The 19,126-nt window shown below is 33.2% G+C and overlaps 1 long non-coding RNA gene and 1 pseudogene across 1 annotated transcript; one reads left to right on the top strand and one right to left on the bottom strand.

The window, feature by feature from the left end:
* Positions 1 to 387: 387 nt before the first annotated feature.
* Positions 388 to 1,621, bottom strand: LOC127104467 (uncharacterized; annotated as a pseudogene).
* Positions 1,622 to 10,286: 8,665 nt separating this feature from the next.
* On the top strand, positions 10,287 to 11,223 carry LOC127107387 (uncharacterized). The gene is made up of 3 exons (XR_007795712.1): positions 10,287 to 10,421; positions 10,510 to 10,561; positions 10,653 to 11,223. It is a non-coding gene; the product is annotated as an uncharacterized LOC127107387 (long non-coding RNA).
* Positions 11,224 to 19,126: the final 7,903 nt, after the last annotated feature.

Raw genomic sequence — 19,126 nt, forward strand, 5'->3', positions numbered from 1 at the left:
AACTATTTTACTATTCACTTTTTTAATAAGGATTAAAGATTACAATTGAATATTAACAATTAAGAGCATCTCCAACCGTGAAATCATTTTTGGGTTCTTTGTGGGACCTATTAAGCCACGTCAGCTTGAAGCAACTCAATTACTTTTTCACTTCAATGGTGCAACTCTGAAGAACTCAGATTGAATCTCACAACTTTATTTTATATATTAATATTTTATTCATATTAAATTTTATATTAATTAAAATAATAATTTTAGTGTTTTAAATTAAATTTGATATAAAAAAAATTAAACTTATAATTTAAAATGATAATTAAAATTAATCTCAAATACATGATATATAATTAAAAACAATAAAAATAAATAACATCACATAATTAATCAAACTTAAATTTCATCATCTTCATGTCCAAAACGTTCCCAAATATATTCTACTAGATCTCCTTGAAGTTTACGATGAACTTGTTTTTCTTGAATACTTGCTCTTCTTTGTAGTCTTGTTGCAAGATTTGGATGAGGACCGCTAAATATTTCAGTTGTTGAGTTATTGATATCCACATTATCATAAGAGTAATCAAAATTACCTCCATATGTATGTCGTTCGTCTTCCACAATCATGTTGTGCAATATGATGCATGCATATATGGTATGCTTGAGAGTGTCCATGTGCCAGGCACGCGCTGGGCCACGTATAATTGCAAATCGAGATTGAAGCACTCCAAATGCTCGCTCCATATCTTTTCTAGCCGATTCTTGATGTTGAGCAAATAATTTTTTCTTTTCTCCCTGTGGCATTGAAATAATCTTGACAAATGTAGCCCACTCGGGATATATACAATCTGCTAAATAATACCCCATATTATATGGTGTCCCATTGATTGTATATTGCACATTGGGAGCACGTCCTTCCAAAATATCGTTAAACACGTTGGATTGGTTTAGCACATTAATGTCATTGTTTGAACCTGCAGTACCAAAAAAAGCATGCCAAATCCATAAGTCTTGTGATGCCACTGCTTCAAGCATGATTATGGGCTTACCATGATCACCTCGACAAAATTGTCCTTTCCATGCAACAGAATAATTTTTCCATACCCAATGCATACAATCGATGGAACCCAACATACCTGGAAAGCCACGTGACTCTCCCATTTGTAAAAGATGTTCAACATCGGTGTTGTTAGGCTTTCTCAAATACTCAGCGCCAAATACAACATTGACACCCTTAACAAATCTTTCTAAGCACTCAATTGAAGTGCTTTCACCGATTCGAGCATATTCGTAGGTCAGCAGGAGACCCATACGCCAACATACGAATAACAGGTGTACATTTCTGCAATGGTGAAAGACCCATTTTACCAGTTGCATCGACCCTCATTTGGAAATATTCATCATGATTTCCAAGGGCATCTACAATTCGAAGAAATACATGCCTATGCATTCTGAACCTTCTTCGGAATTGAACATCTGTGTATACTGGGTTTTCCGAGAAGTAGTCATTGAATAATCGATTGTGCCCTTCTTCACGACCTCGATTTACCGTTGTTCTTCTCTTTGGCCTAGAGGAACTTCCAGATCGACGTTCATTCTGAAGTAGTTGTTCTTCATCACTATCGTCCATAAATTCTTCTTCAACCAACTCTCAAAATTCTTGATCGTAATTATCTGAATTGTCTGAATCCATTTAGTGAGTAAAGAATGAGAGAAAAATGAGAAGAATAAGATGAGAATGAGAGAACAATGACATACGTGGTAGTATATATAATGGTTTGAATAACGACTAGTTTAAATTAAAGTGGTAGTTTGAATAACGGCTAGTTTAAATTAAAGTGGTACTAATGACCATTTTACATAGGTGTTGATAAATTAAAGTGGTACTAATGACCATTTTACATAAGTGATACTAACTACATTCCATATTTTTTTTTCATCTTATTACAATATTTTTCATGAATATCTCGTTGACTATCGTTCATAGTAGAAGTGTCTTTCATCATCATTTGCACTACCCTTAATTCTAGCTCGTCCTCCTTAGCTTGCGCAAGTCTGTCCATTGTTATTGCTCTTTTATTCTTTGCATCTTGCGTTGCATTTGGAATTTATGATGCCTTACCCTTCCTTTTTGCTGCTTTTTGTCCCATTGGACACTCCATTGGGGATGATGAGTTAAACTCATAACTTGAAGTTGTATCTGGGTTCCCCGATGATGCCCCACTAGCATAAGTCTTTGTTATTTTTGCAGAACTTCCAATCGATTCTTCGACGATGCGCCATTTAGCTTCATCTTTTAACAATCGCCATGCATACTCAAGATTGAATGTTGTACCTTGATCCTGAGCAAAAATAGCATGTGCATCTGCCATGACATCGGTCTCGGATGTCCCACTTTTCTTTCCTTTAAGAGAAATTTTGTAACACCCAACAAATTTTTGAACCATGCCATTTATTATATGCCATCGACATTTTAACTGTCCCCTAACTTTTCTCGCAATTGCCCACGATATTGGTTATAACTAGCAGCAATTCTTAACCAAAAACTCTCAGCCTTTTGATCAACTCCCACAATTGGATCCTTTGAAACATTGAGCCATGATTGGATAAGTAGTATATCCTCTTCCCTTGTAAATTGCTCTCGAGATCTTTTTTTAACGACAACCCTTTCTTCTTTTTCAGTACCAACTTGAGTAGAAAATGGTGGGACTTGAGTAGAAAATGGTGGAACTTGAGTAGAGAATTCCATACTATTAGAATTCATTTGAGGTATAGGATACATATTTGGATTGTTTGGTGACGGAAGAAATATGGCGGGGTTTGTTGGCACCGGTGGAATTTGAGAATTTTGAGGATTAGGGTTTTGATAATTTTGCATGTAATTGAAAAAAGTTTGTTGATAATGAAAATGATTAGGATCCATTTGGCCTAAACAATTGTAATTTGAAGTAAAAAGATGAAATTTTGAGTTAAATATTTTGTAAAAAAAATGCTAATGAGAAAAAATTGTTGAAAAAAAATTAAAAGTATAGGAATAAAATGATGAAATTGTGAGAGAGAAATTTCAAATTGAAGAGAAAATAAAAGTGAGAGAAATTTGTGTTGGTAAATTTTTGGAAACCAAAATTATATTTATAATAAAAAATAAGTTAAAAAAAAAAGTAGCCGTTGAACGGCTAGTTTCTAAATTAAAAAATAGAAAAAAAGAAAGGTTATTGTTGCTTCACATTACGCTGCTCCCCGCGCTGGCATATGTTTGAAACGAGAAAAAGTGAAAAGATGGGTGCCATGTTGGCAAACCCATTGAAGGAACCACCAGTGCAGGTGGTCTAACATCTCTCAATGACTTGAGAAAACTAGTCTATTTATAGACTACTAAGCTAATTTATACTACAAACTAACTTAAATAATTTGGCTTAAACAAAGGTCTGATTTGACATACTAACTTAGAATACAAGTTAACATAATTCGATAACATGCTTGAATAGACTTCGACTACAACATGTATAACTCCTGTCGAAATATCAAGATATCCCTGTCGAGATTAGAGCGATCCAAAATTCTCACAAAGCTCCACCTTTGAACAAACTATCTTTTTTCATGCAGCTTTATCAACTGCATACGGTGGAAAAACTTGCAGCTTGACGATGTCTTGATGATCATATCAACATCATTGTCTTCATTCGAAACCTTCTGCACTTGGACCTCACCACACTCGATTATCTCTCTGACGAAATGCAGTCTCACATCAATGTGCTTGATTCGCTCATGAAAGGTTGAATTCTTCGACATGTGTATTGCACTTTGACTATCACATTTAACAGTGATAACTCAACCTTGAAGTTTCATCTCCTTAACAAAACCATCAAGCCACAATGCTTCTTTCATAATTTCAGTGAGGGAAATACACTTTGTTTCAGTGGTTAATAAGACAATAACCTTCTGAAGTGTTGCTTTCTAACTGATTTTTATACGAAACATAGTGAACACATATCCAGAAATAGAATTTTCTGGAATCCATACATCTTGCATAATCAGAGTCGACAAATCCTTCGATTTTGACTTTGCTATCATCACCAAAGGCTCCCACATAAATAAGTACTTTGTTCAGAGATCTATTTATGTACATTAGAATCCACTTTAATGCTTGTCAGTGCGCCTTCCCAGGATTGGTTATATACCTGCTTACAAGGCTTACTCCGTACGCTACGTCTATCCTCGTACAGACCATAACATACATCAAAGAACCTACTATACTAGCATATAGAATGCTATTCATATAGACTCTTCCAACTTCAGTACTAGGACTTTGATTCGAACTTAGCTTGTATTGATTATTAGCCGGTGTCACCACATGCTTTGAATTCGACATACCAAACTTGTCGAGAATCTTCTTCAGGTATGTCTCTTGAGATAAGCATAATCTCGACTACTTTCTATCCCTCCAGATGTCAATCCCTATAATCTTGGAGGCAACTCTTAGATCCTTCATGTCGAACTCCTTACCGAGTTCATCCTTCACCTTTATGACATCTTCGACATTGTTTCTTGCTATGTGGATGTCACCCACATAAAGCAACAAAATAGCAAGTGAATTTTCAGGTCAAAATCTGAAGTAAACACAGTGGTCGAGATGGATCCTAGTAAAACCTATGTTTGCCATGAACTTGTTAAATATCCTATTCTATTGTCGAGGAGATTGTTTTGGGCCATATAACGACCTATTCGGCTTGCACACATAATCTTCCTTTCCCTTTTCTGCATACCCTTCAGGTTGTCTCATCGGGATTGTTTCATCTAGATCACCATACAGGAAGGCAATCTTCACATCCATCTGTTCAAGTTCTAGTTCAAACTTCTCCATCATAGAAAGCAGGATTCGAATGGATATATGCTTTATAATAGGTGAGAACACATCATTGAAGTCGACACCTTCTTTTTGAGTGAACCCCCTAGTGATCAACCTTGCCTTAAATCTCTTCGACATCACTCCTTCGATTCCTTCCTTAACCTTGAAGATCCACTTACAAGTGACTTACCTGACCTTTGTAGGTTTATCGATCAACTCCCAAGTGTTGTTATCATGAAGAGATTTCATCTCATCATCCATGGCTTTTAGCCATTCAATCTTGTTTCGACTCCTCACGACCTCCTTGTAATCTCTAGGTTCTTCATCAAGGATCTCACTTGTAGAGATTAAGGTGAATGCTATGAGATCTTTATAACCAAGTCTTTGAGATGGCTTGATTAATCTTCTCGACCTATCTCTTGCTAGTAGGTAGTCATTGTTAGTGTCCTCATCTTTGATAGTAACTTCTGCTTCTTCTTCAAATTCATCTGAGTTATGCAATTCAACATCAACATGCTCCACCCCAGCACATATCTCTTCTTGTTCCATCTCTTCTTCAGATATATTAGTACTTCAACCAACGTCATCAGTTTTCTAGAATTCTATTTCTGCTTCATTGAAAACTACATCTCGACTTATGATACACCTCGTATGACCTGGATCTAGGCCCTACATCCTATAAGATTTGACTCCTTTAGAGGATCCAAGGAACATACATCTCAGTGCTCTAGGTTCGACCTTGTCTAGCCTAATATGCACATTAGGTTGAACATCCAAATACTCTAAGTGTGTCAAGATTAGGTGGATGCTTCGACCAAACTTCTTTAGATGTTTTCATCCCCAAAGTTGTCGAGGGACACCTATTTATCAGGTAAGCCGCAGTCATGACTTCCTCAGCCCAAAACACCTTGTTTAATCCAACACTAACCAACATACATCTAACCCTTTGCAAAATGGTTCAGTTAATCCTTTCAGCCAAACCATTATTTTTTGGAGTACCTGGAGAAGTTTTGTGCCTTGCAATACCATACGCAACACAATAGCTTTCGAAAGCCTTATTGCAAAATTCAAGACCATTGTTTATCCTCAATCTCTTGACCTTTCTGCCAATTTCATTTTCGACCGAGGTCTTCCAACCTTGAAATTTTCAAAAGTTTCATCCTTATCTTTCTAATGAATACCCATAACTTTTTGGAATAATCATCAACTATGGATTGGAAATACTTTGCACCTGAGTGTGAAGGATTCCTTAGAGCCCCCCAAAGATCAGCATGAATGTAATCAAGGGATCCATGTGTTCTTTGTTTACCTTTGTTAAACTTCATTCTACAGGATTTATCCCGTGGGAACAAGAAGGGCTTATATCTTCAAGTGCCACAAATTGAAATCATTCACACCGGTGAATTTCTCAATCTCAAACTTTGTTGACGACATCTTTCTTCTCCATGGTCACCACACCAGTTTGTTGAGAAACGATGTTGTCATTAACTGAACAAAGTTATGAGATAAAGATTGAGTTTCTTTAACAAACACAAGAAACCTATTGGGTTTATGAAAGAGATACGGAGGAAGAAGAATAATTTGTTAAAACTGTTTTACTATTCACTTTCTCAATAAGGGTTAAAGATTACAAGTGAATAACAACAATTAACCTCTCTCAACAATCTAGAAGAACTAGTATATTTATAGACTACTAAGCTAACTTAAGCTTCAAGCTAACTTAAATAATTTAGCTTAAATAAATTCCTAATTCAACACAATAACTTAGAATACAAGTTAACATATTTCGACAACATGCTTGAACAAACTTCGACTTCAGCATGCGCAACTCCTGTCGAAATATCAAGTTATCCCTGTCGAGATTAGAGTTCAATCCAAATATTCACAATCAAAGCATATTGATCGAACCATGAACCGTCCATTGTTTATTCTCACGCACCAAACTCAATAGAACACTTGGCGTGAATGATGTATTAGAAAGATCTCAAGTTTCACATTAATTAATTAATTAATTAATTAATTAAAATAGAGAAATTAATTACCTAAAAATCAATGTGGTAATCGATTAATATATGTATTTCATTAGAAATAAATTTCCATGCATAAAACTAAAATTTAAAAAGTCCTAGTAGTTTGTGTTAGAATTTTTGGGTCACAATTGTAATATTACATGCGTTATGGCCATTATGTAATTAGTCAAAGATGTAGTGGTCTAATCAATAATAAGTTTGTGGCTCAAAGTATCAATATTGTAAAAGATAAGACTGATGTGTAGATACCATAAGAATGTAATTTAAACAAAAATAATTATTCACCTCGATTTTATAATAAAATTGAGGTGTTTAATAATCATATTTTATTATAAAAATACTTGTTAAATAGATTTTACCCTAAGATTAACTTATATGTAGTCGCCCAAAGAAATATTCATCAAACGTCATTTTAACCCAGAGATTTGTTGGAAGAGATATTCATCATGTCCATTTGATCATGACTTGCTACTACAGATCTCTGGGATGGATTGCAAGTGCAAGAAACAAAAATTCTTATTGGGAAACAGATCTCTAGCATCTTGCATGAGACCTAGGCACGGGAAATAGAAATTCTCATTGGGAAATAAATTTTACAATGTATTTTTAATATTCTTTGTAAACAATGTAATTTAAAAAAAAAACTTATTCACCTCAGTTTTCTTCGTGACCGAGGGGATAATTAAGCATTTTTTTACTATGTTCAACGCCCTTAAGCAAATCTTTATCGTCCATTTAATGTTTATCAATGCTCAAGAATTCGCCATTAGTGATCTTCGTGAAACCTAAGGAACATCAATTATAAAAGCATGCTGAATATTGAAAATCTAACCTATATGGAACATGAAGCGCTTGAAACATAAAGACGTTTGAAAAAGTTCTTTAACATGGATTGCAAAAGCAGAAAATTACTCGGGTTAAATTTTTTTTTCTTAAATATTTATTTGAGCATATAATCATATATTTGAATATTGATTATATTTATCTAACCCTTATTTTGTTTTGCTTTAAAATCAAATGCATGCAAGATCCATAGAGAATTATCTTGCACCTAACATTTGGTCTTCCCCAAGATTCAATAATTTTAAGATCTAAAATCTAGATATTCAGGGAATTTGATTTTTATCTATATCTCTACGAAATTTGATTTTTATTTTAATATTATGTGTAAACAATGTAATATTCTGAATAAACAATGTGACATTTTAAAAAAATATATATTCTTACCCCTTGGTTTTCAAGATAAACTGAGATATAAGATACGCTAGTTTTGAAAACAATAAAAATGTTGCTGCTGAGGTTCGAAATTGTTATATTTTTGAATAACTTCTCAATGTTTTTTGTCAAAGAACATATTATATAATATATTGATTTCTTCGGTTGATAATAATGAGAAATTTATTCCTTATCAAACTGCAATTTTATTGTTTCACAAAACAAGATCTTGGAAATTTTGTTTAGAATATAGTATTTTTATTTATTATTGCAAAACACAAAGAAATCGGTGAATGGTAAAAATTGAAAAAAGAAATAATACATGTTACTTTTAGTTTTTTTCATCCATAATTTTTTTTACAATAGACGTAATTTATTACCTTAGTATTTTATTTAAAATCGAAGGAAAATTTTCCTATTTAATTTAATTTTTTATTTTTATAAGAAAAAACATTTTATCTCGGGGTTTCACTCCACCGAAGGATAAAGTAAGCGAGTTTATTGAGTTTCTTTGCCGATAAAACACAAATCTTTGTCGTTTATTTATATAGGATCAACACTCTTGACACACCATCTCATTAATCCACAAGTAACATTAGTGATCCATGTGAAATCGTCACGACAGCCATTGAGAATACAAACAACACAATATATATCTCAATCACATACAATTTGAATCACAAATATTGGCAATGAAAATAATAGAAATGAAAAAAGTGAAACTTAAAGGAGCCTGAAAATAGTCTTTCTTATGGATTGCGACACTGGTTCAAGGTTTGTGTTCTTTAGATAATCTATTGTCTTTATACATGATATATTAGTTTCCTTATTTAACCTTTGTTAATTTTATTTATCCAGATCAACTGAATATGGATCTATTGAGAATATACTATAATAAAAGAAATGCAAAATATTTCATTATTTGAACTTCCCCAAAGATTTCACAAGAGTAATGATGAAGATGTTTCAAGATTCTTTTTCAAATTTGTATGGTAGGTTTTTACAAAAATAATGTAAAATTATTAAAATGAATATGTATTACAATGAAATATATATATATATATATATATATATATATATATATATATATATATATATATATATATATATAACAATTAACCTCAGTTATTTCTATAATTGATATGTAAAGTTGTATGTTTTTCTATAAAATACGAAATTGTAACTATTGGGGTTCGAACTCATAAGCAATACACGTTTTTCCTCGGTTATTTAAAAATCGAGAATAAAAGTGGAAACTTTTTACGACGTCCTTCGTTACCTTGCTTATGAAATTGAAATGAAAACTCTTTTTCAACCGAGGAAAAATGGAAAGTTCGTTGTGGTGGACGACAACACGAGTTGAAAATGTTGAGAATGTATCAAGTGTGAGTAATGTGGATAATAGTCCCACATTGGTTGGAAATATGGAGACTTGAGCATTTATAAGTGAGAGAACCCACCCACCTATCACCTTAAGATTTTGGGGGAATATGTGGTGTGTCTCTCACAAAGGTGTTGTTCTAAAAGAAGAAGTCTCACGATGTTCAATGCTCCCTAGTGAAAAACTCTCCCAACAAATGGTATCATGAGCCTTTGGTTTCAGAAAGGGACCTATTTACTTGTATCAAAAGTCAACGGCGCCAATGTGGTGAATAAGAAATGTTCCGTTGAAGAGTGTCAACGACGCCAGTGTGGTGAATAAGCACTACTAGAATAAGTCATTTTAGCCTCCTAGTTTAGAGTCGGCCACCGACACGGACACTATTAGTGTCGGCTAAGCCTACACTAACGGACTCTATCTACGTACATCTTTTAAGACAAGTTATTTTTTTTATCAGTGTCGGCAAAACCGACACTACTTGTTATGTTACCTTTGAAGAATGTTTGATTAATTTATTTAGAGTCGGTTAGACCGACTCTATCTAGTAGCATTATTTTTTAATTAGTATTTATTTACTTAGAGTCCGCTTAGCCGACGCTATTCTTATAACATATACATTTTCCATTTATTTATCTATAATATATATATATATATATATATATATTTAAGGTTTAAGTATTTTATTTATTAATTAGAGTCCACTTGGCGGACTCTATGGAATTTTCTATTTCTGATCAAAAATTGCGCGACAGCTTATTTCCCTCTTTCCTTTTCCCTCGTCATTTTTCACTCTCCCTCCATTTCATTTCACAAAACGAAAACCCTAATTCCATGCTAAATCGTGAATCCGTTTTTTCCCAATTTCGTGAACCGATTCGTGAATCCCTAATCCGTGAATCCATTGAAGAATCCCTAATTCAAAATCCCTCGTTAAAGGGTTTCTGAATCATCAAAGGTAATGCATATTCATCTCAAATGATTTCCATGGAGTTTTGGTTTAATGAGTATGAGATAGTCATATGTTTTATGTTTTCTGAATGTAGGTTTTCCAGAACTATCGGCTTTGTGGATGCTGGAATCAACTTTTCTTTGCAAGTTTAGTATTGTTTCCAAATATGTTTAAAGTCTCCTTTAAGTCTGAAACTACAAAAATCAAATTATTTCCTAATTGGTTTTCTGAATGTAGGTTTTCAAGAATGCTCATCTTACTTAGTGGAGGCAGTAAGCAGTTGTTGAATGCAAGTTAATTTGGAACCGAAGCACTATATCATCCGGGATTTTGCAAAGACAACTCTTTCTCAAGGTTAGTCATCCCTATGTTAATTTGGAACCAGACTGAACTGTTAGTGTTTGCAATAGTTAGTGTTTGCATCAGTTAGTATTTCTCAAGGTTGAGAATTATTTATGAATTGATTTTGTGGTTATGAGGAGGCTATGGAATTTCCTAAGTTCTGCTTAATTATTTCTTATGGGGTCAAACTAAAAGAGCTGAAAAAGTTTGTGCTGGTTTAGATTTGTTTTTGTGGAACCAAGGTTTCTGGTATGTTGATGATATTGATGCATGTTTTCATCCTTCCTCTTATCTTGAATGTCCTTCATGTGGTTCTCTTGATGATGTTGCCTCCGAGTAATTTCCAGTTGTTGCATTGTGTATTGATGATGCGGCTGCTTGAGTGCTTTATAGATGAACTCATATCTGTAGTTTAGTTTCCCTTTTGTTGCTTGATGTATGTCCTCTAATGCTCTAGATTGTCCTGTTCTTGATGAGATATTTGTTGTTGAGCCTTCCTTGCTTCAGGCTGAAGGTGATGTTTTCATTGTGCCACCTGATTTGGCTGTTGTGCTTCTTGAGTTATCTGCTGTGCCTGCATTCCATAACTGATTTCTGATGTGAGTTGCAATGCCAGTATCAGCCATTTGTAACAATCTGTGTGTCTGCTATATATTTGTGACCTGATTATTAGTGCTTGTTTTCTAACTGTTGTTGATGTGTCTTAGTTAGTGCTTTGCTTGCTTCTAGTGACTGCAATTGAGAAGTGTTCCTTTGTTCTGTCTTGTGTTGTTGTCCTGTTGTGCATTCCACGAATTCGCGATATAGGGTTCGAAGAGGTTAGAATGGTGATTTATGTTAGAACGTTCGAAGAAGCCGCAAAGTTATGAGAGAGTGAGGTTATAGTCATTTTTCAATTCTGTTTGCAGGTGATTTGCTTGAGAAGTTTGTTGGGAAAAGTTGTTAGGTAACGGTTTAGAATTTGTTGTGAAATTCGGTTAGTTGATTTTGGTCATGAGAGAATGATGGTTCTGTTAGTTGGTTCCGTTAGTTGTGAAGAGTGAAGGTTCAGTTCTGTTATAGGTTGGGAAGAGGAGTTTTGAAGTTTGTTATTTTCGGAGCGGTTGTTGAAGAAACCTGGAAGTTAGAAGTTGGTTAGTGAGGTTCAGTTTCTATTAACAAAGTTAGTTATTAGTGAAAGTGGGATGCTTTCAAAACCGTGCGTCTCATTGACATTCATACGAAAATAACAATAAGTCAGTGTGGTTTACAAACCTGTGGAGAAACCAATAGGAACTAACTGAATTAATATTACTAATACCAAAATTCAATTACAGTGGTTTTAACGGAAATGTACAAGAAATCCAAGTGTATTCTAACTGACTTGCTAATTAACATGCCGCATCATACATTGACAAGCTTTTAACGACAATATAACCGGAATTTCAAGCATTTCACATAAGCAAATTAACAAATAAAAAAACTAACATAGACTAACAGGGAGAATAATTACTAATAATTTTTTAATAACAGGAAGTCACTAACCCAATCATTTCAATAACAGTTCCAAATTTCCACTTAACTGTTTCTTAGTGTCCTAACAGGAATTTTAACAAATTAACATCCTCACAGTCTTTTTTTACTAACTGAAATTAACCTGCATAACTACATTCACATAAAACAAGGAGGGAAAATTTTACAATTTGCATTTCAGTTACATTCCACTTAAATCTCAATTTCGATTCAACTAACTTTTGAATTTCTAAACTAACTGAATTTACAATGGAATTTAATTTCAAAACAGAATTTGAGTTAAACATTTCACTCACCAAATCCACCTCTAACAGATTTTATAACTTCTCATAACAGATCCTAACTAACTAATAACCTCTAACAGAAACAAAATTGCTGCACAGTTTCTGTTATGAACTTCTTAGCTAATTAAGTGTTAGGAAATTAATTAGTTGAATGTGTTATTACTTATTAGTAATGTCAGCTGTGAACTATTGTTGAAAATCTAATAGTTTGCTTCTGTTAATGTTAATGTTGAGTTGTTATGACTTAAATGAAACCATGATATGCTTTTATTGTGGACTGCTATTAGCGAACTGTTTGGTGATTACTGAATTTCTGTTAGGATGGAGTTAAGTTTCTGTTAGATTTCTTACTTGAGTTAAGTCTGCTATCAGTTAGTATGTTGTGTTTTTCTCTTTTCGGTTTCCCTTGGATTGCGAATTGGTTATGTTGTAAATGAAATTCTAGCATCGGGATATAACCTTTCACCTTTGTGGCATTTGATTAGCACAAGTCCTATGTTTAACTATCAGTTTGAAATTCCTGCAATCAGTTTGCTGTGCTGTTTGATATTTGTTTGAAATTCCTGCATCAATATTTGCTGTGCTGTTTGATATCAGTTTGAAATTCCTGCAATCAGTTTGAAATTCCTGCTTGTGTTATCTTGCTGTTAAATATTCCTTACTTTTTCAACCTACTGACAGTGACGTGCTAACAACTCAACATTACTCACTAATCCGACTCCTAACACTAACAGAAATCAAACATTCAATTAACCATGCTAACCACTAATTCGAACTATTTTTTTTACTTGCAGTCCAATTAAGGTTGGTATATAATTCTAATAGAGTTTCAAAACTGCTAACTCTATCCATGTAAACTAACTCTAACTTTTGTGATAATTCGTTCTATTAATCAACAAGGAGCATAGTTAGTAATATTTTTATTAGTTTTTTTGTTTGGTTGTTACACTGTGAGTGAAGTTAGGAAAGAGTTGTTAAAATGCAATTAATTATAACTTCTGTTAGATGACAGTTGGAATGTTAATTCGGTTAGAGTTAATTTGTTAGATGTTTGGACAAGTTGAATTCTGCTAGGGAATCGATTCCATTGAAAATGAAATTCTGTCACATATATTACCTTCTAGATGCATGAGTTTACTAAGTCGATTTTGATCAAATGGAAACTAGCTTAATTGGTTCAGTCACATGAAAATGCTAGCAATCTTGTGGTGCAAATTGATTTGATTCATGATTTATGAAAACCTACTGTTAATTGATTATGCATTATTGTCACACTTATTTGAATATTAAATAGGATGGTTATTACTGTTGGCATTTTATTGAATTACGAAGTTATTGAATCAATTAGGAAATGAATGTGATTGAACAAATTTGGTTAAGTTGTTGTTGCTGCAGTTTTTTATGAAATTGAAACGCAGGTTGAAAAATCAATTAGGAAACTAACTATTACTAACTATGTAACTCAAACAAACTTAGCATTATAAATAGTTAACTGATTCAACCTTTTAACAACATTTAACAAATTCTAACAATTCTTAACAGAGCACTAACTTCTAACCAACATATCATCTCTAAATTCTTAACAGAGCACTAACTTAGCATTATAATGTTGTGTTATGCAGAAGACTTTTAAAGAGAAGTTTGATGCAGAACTTCAGCCAACTGAAGAAGGGAATGGAGAGGTTGTTCAAGTGTTAGATGGAGAGCGTGTAAATCAGCTATGGACAGAGGCTGCTGGGGGCCGTAACCGTGGTCGGGTTTATGGCGCTGCAGATTTAGCTATTAATCTAAAACGTGGATCAAAAAGTTTTACCCAACAATCTCAAACTCCTCAACACTCTATGTTTGGGATGTCATTAGAAGCTGAAAGAGCAGCTAGAATTAGAGCTGAACAAATTGCCGAGGCTGCAACGACCCAATTACAAGAGGCTAACGAAGCAATGCGAGCTGCTACCGAGGCTGCAAAAGCTGCTACCGAGACTGCACAAAGGATGGAGAGGGAGATGAATGCTTGGAAGGAATTTATGATGAAGAAATTTGACACTTCAACTTTTGTATCACATTCTCATCATTATGATGACGATTTGGATGATCAATCATTAGATAAAGATTGATCTTGTACTTTTAGTAGAACGAATTAATCTCGGATGTGATTACTTTTTGTGTATGTTTTTTGAAAGTTAATGTGGGTAGAACTTTTGTAGTTACTTTCACGAATGTTTAAAATTGTTTCCAAATGTTTTACCATAAATATGATATTGTGGATTGAAAAAATTTGTTCGAGTGAGGTTGTCATGTTGCAACCCGTTATTGTCCTTTTTTGTTGACTTTAGAGTCGGTGTATGCAAGGCTAAATATTATTATAGACTTTTCTATGTTGACTTTAGGGTCGGTGACACGGACGCTATCTGTTGACTTTTTTTGTTGACTTTAGAGTCGGACCGGCCAACGCTAAACATAATATTGACTTTTCATGGTTTTGAAACAACATAGCGTCGGTTCAATTAGTGTCCGCTTTAGCCTCCGTCTCCCCGAGGCTACGTAGCCTCGGTGTATCTTTAGCCGACGTTACACAGTAGCTTCGCAACTTTTATTCAAGGCCCGACACCGACGCTAAACCGACGCTAACCACATATTAGTGTCTGTTTTTTCACCGTTAGCGTCTGTAAATGGCCGACGCTAATAACAGTTTTTCTAGTAGTGAAGAAACGTTCCGTGCGGTACAAGAGTTTGTGGAAGTAAGAAGAACTTTCACTTGAGGGGGAATATTGTGGACTCACGCTTGAGGGGGAGTGTTGAGAATGTATCAAGTGTGAGTAGTGTGAATATTAGTCTCATATTGGTTGGAAATGTGGAGACTTGAGCATTTAAAAGTGAGAGACACACCACATATACATGTAAATAAATAGTCGAATGAGACAACATTTTCTATAGGCCGCGATGTTTTCACTATTAGGATAATCTCCTCTAAAAACATCGTGTCCGATAAATTTCAAATTATATTGAATCAACCAATCAAGTCATTTACACTTTTTTTTCTTTTTTTTTTATGTATTTTTTATGCTAATAGTAATATCTCTTCATTCATATTCAATGCTGCTTAAAATAGATACCAAATGCACAATTATAGACATAGTTTCTCCCAAAATGTAGCACCCGTTTATTTTGTTTTTTTAAAATGATTTTTATAATGTTACATATTTTTGTGTAAAATAAATTCACAAAGAAATTTTTTATAAAAGTTTTAAATAAAAATTAGATTTGAATAGTTATTTTTAAAATGTTATTTTAGGTATTTCATCATATTATCGAAAAAAAAATTTGGATATCAAAATTTTAAAAAATTATTTCAAATAGTTTTTCATAAAAATAACTTTTGAGATATAATAAAAAAAATATTTTAACTATGTTTTCATATATTATTAATATATATTTATGTTATAAAATATCAAATTAGTCTTTTAATTTAGAAAAACAAATTTAAAAAAAGTTGTAATATTTTAAAAAATATTTTTGTAGAATTCGTTTTAAAAAAGGAAAAGAAAAAAATTCATCTTTTCAAAACTAAAACAATGTGGCGTGTAATCACTTAAAGAAAACAGACCATTAGCGTTAAGATTGATCAACGGATTATCAATTAATTTTTAGGATATATATATATATATATATATATATATATATATATATATATATATATATATATATATATATATATATATATATATATATATATATATATATATATATATATATATATATATATATATATATATATATATATATATGAATGATGCAAGTAGTCATGCAACGCAACTAGCTATGTCCCACTCTCATCTCCTTTTCTGATTTGTATTTCTCATGCACGTGCATGGCTCCCTTTGTGGTTCTATGTCGTTTTCTCTCTCTCTCTGTGGTCTCCATACGCTCACTCGCATGATAGAGAGGGAGTGAGGATTAAGGCTGCAAATTTGGCGCCTTTACAACTAAAATTCCGCAAAATTTAGTGGTAAGCTTTTTGTATGAAAATGAGAAAAAAAAAAGTAGGAACCTGTCAAAAACAAGAGGGAATCAGATTCCAACACCACCAACTTTCTCATGAAATCGTGTACCAATAGCCGTTAAAAATTTAGAATCGTCCATGTTTAAGATAAACATTATTTATGCACCGAGTTTTTTCATCTAAAGTGTTAGAAAAGTATAATTAATTACGTTTTATATATATATATATATATATATATATATATATATATATATATATATATATATATATATATATACACACGTGAGGGGGTCAAGTGGGGCGTCAAAAAGAAAAGTATCGATAGTTAATTTCCCCCACACAAATATACCGTAAAGGAAAGCATGCTACGTACTACATTTACATGCATGTATGTGTCAAACTGTCACATCATGGGCTGCAATGAATAAAACTATCTAATTATCACTAGTGCAAAAATTAGTGATAAAAGTTCGTTATTTAACCAGTTACATTTAGTTGTTCTTAAAAAATGACACTATTTTGCTATTCATTAAAATACACTGCCAACACGAGTACAAGATTGAAACTCATTGTTCAAATTTGGGATACACCCAAGCGAAATCCTAGAACCTACTATTCTACCAATAACAACCATGTGGTTGACATCTATTTAAGGTTTTATTTAGTGTTTTAGTAGGCAAGATATATTTGGCATAATTGTATTTAATATAGTCGAATACAACATATTTCTCAAAGTGTAAATAAGTATTCGACATAGTCGAATACTGTAGTTAGTAAATTGTATGTTTTGTTGCTTACAGATATCGTTGTAAATCAAAATGGAAAATAACTTCACTTTAATAAAATTTATTTTTTCACAATATAGTTTCTCGCTTCTTCTTCTTCTTCATTGTCTTAAAAATCCTAATTGTTTCTACACTATTGATGAACATAACAATAATGTCCTTAAAGAACTCCAACAGAACCCTGGAATCCATAGCAACAAGGAAAAAAAAAAGAATATTAGGCTAGGTTGATGCATTCACTACTACTGTAAGACCCCAATTTTGATTCTAAGATCTCTCATGCATTTTCATCATATGCATTAGCATTGGGATCATACCTTGGCATCCTCCTTATCCCTCTTTCATTGGGTTTGTTTTGGGAGAGATCACCAAGCACCATGTGATTGTATCATACTTGTATATTATTATTTTACTAACCAAAATACCAAAAATATGCCTTTGTATTTGCCTAACTCTTTTTGTAGGTAGGGCATGATCCTCATTGATCTATCAAGTCCATATCAAGGGTTTGAGACCCTCATGACTAAAAGCATTACCATGGATTGATCCACAAGGTCTCAAAGCATCATATATGAGTGACATTGATCTCTACATGCCATATTGATCAAATATTCTTCAAGAGTTTGGAGGTGATTTGCCTTGGAAACCCTAGTTTGACTGGGTATCTTGAGTAACTTCTCCAACAAGCTATCTCACCAATTGATCAAATTTCTCAAGGGACACTTCAAAATTCATCATGTTATGTATATATGATCTACCATGAGCCTAAAAAGCCAAGAGAATTGAAGGTTAGCAAGTTGATTGACGGTGGTTGGCCAGATGAGTTCATCTGATTAAAACTGGGTGTCCCTAAACCCTATCTCCTACAATTTTCACCATATGAAAATGATTCCAAGAGAAACGTTACTCTAAATGACATTCCAAACAACTTTCATGTTGAGACCTAGAGCTAGTTTTGCTTGAAAAATCATTTTCAATGTTGAAACATTATAGGTCATTTTGTCTAAACCCTAATTTAAAAGTCAACTTCCCAAGGTCATAACTTGCTCAATTTTTATGAGATGAAAGATTTCCAAGTTGCACAATCAAATTCAAGATGTCTAATTCTACTTTGATGGTTGGAGTAAGAGCTAATTCATCTTTTATGAGCATGTGATATGAGGATACATTACAGATCATTTTTGACCTATACCATTGAACAAGTGATTTTCCTCAACTTCAAAAATGCATAACTTTATCATTCTAAATCCAAATGACATGAAATTGGTGACAATTTTTAAGGTCTTTTAAAGAGATACAACTTTTATGAAGACACGTTTCTCATTTGAAGCTTAAATAAAAAGTTAAGCAAGGTGGAATATTGAGATATATGGCTTGACACTTAGAAAAAATTTCAACATGTTGAAATTTTCAAACTTCCACCTCAAAATTCACCATGATCCAAGTTCCAAATGAAAAAGTGTCCAACATCAAAGTTGTTCCCCTTGATATAATCTTTCCAAAGAACCCAAGTTCATGCATTTTGGATAAAGTTTGTTAGGGCTGCGCATGGCCTTAACAGGTCTGCATGATTGGAAGAAATCAAATGCCAAAAATCACATTTCATATTGTCTTAACATCCAAGCTCATTTGAACTTCAGAATGATTATACATGGATCAAATTGGATTGCTTCACGGGCCTGTACATACCCATGCAAGCTTGTGCATGAAATGTCCAAATTTAGTAATTTTTCAAGTGTGCAAATATCAGTCCCAATTGCTATAAATACAGGCCCGTGGAGCTCAATT

The sequence above is a fragment of the Lathyrus oleraceus genome, chromosome 7 (assembly GCF_024323335.1).
Source record: "Lathyrus oleraceus cultivar Zhongwan6 chromosome 7, CAAS_Psat_ZW6_1.0, whole genome shotgun sequence".
NCBI classification, from domain to species: domain Eukaryota; kingdom Viridiplantae; phylum Streptophyta; class Magnoliopsida; order Fabales; family Fabaceae; genus Lathyrus; species Lathyrus oleraceus.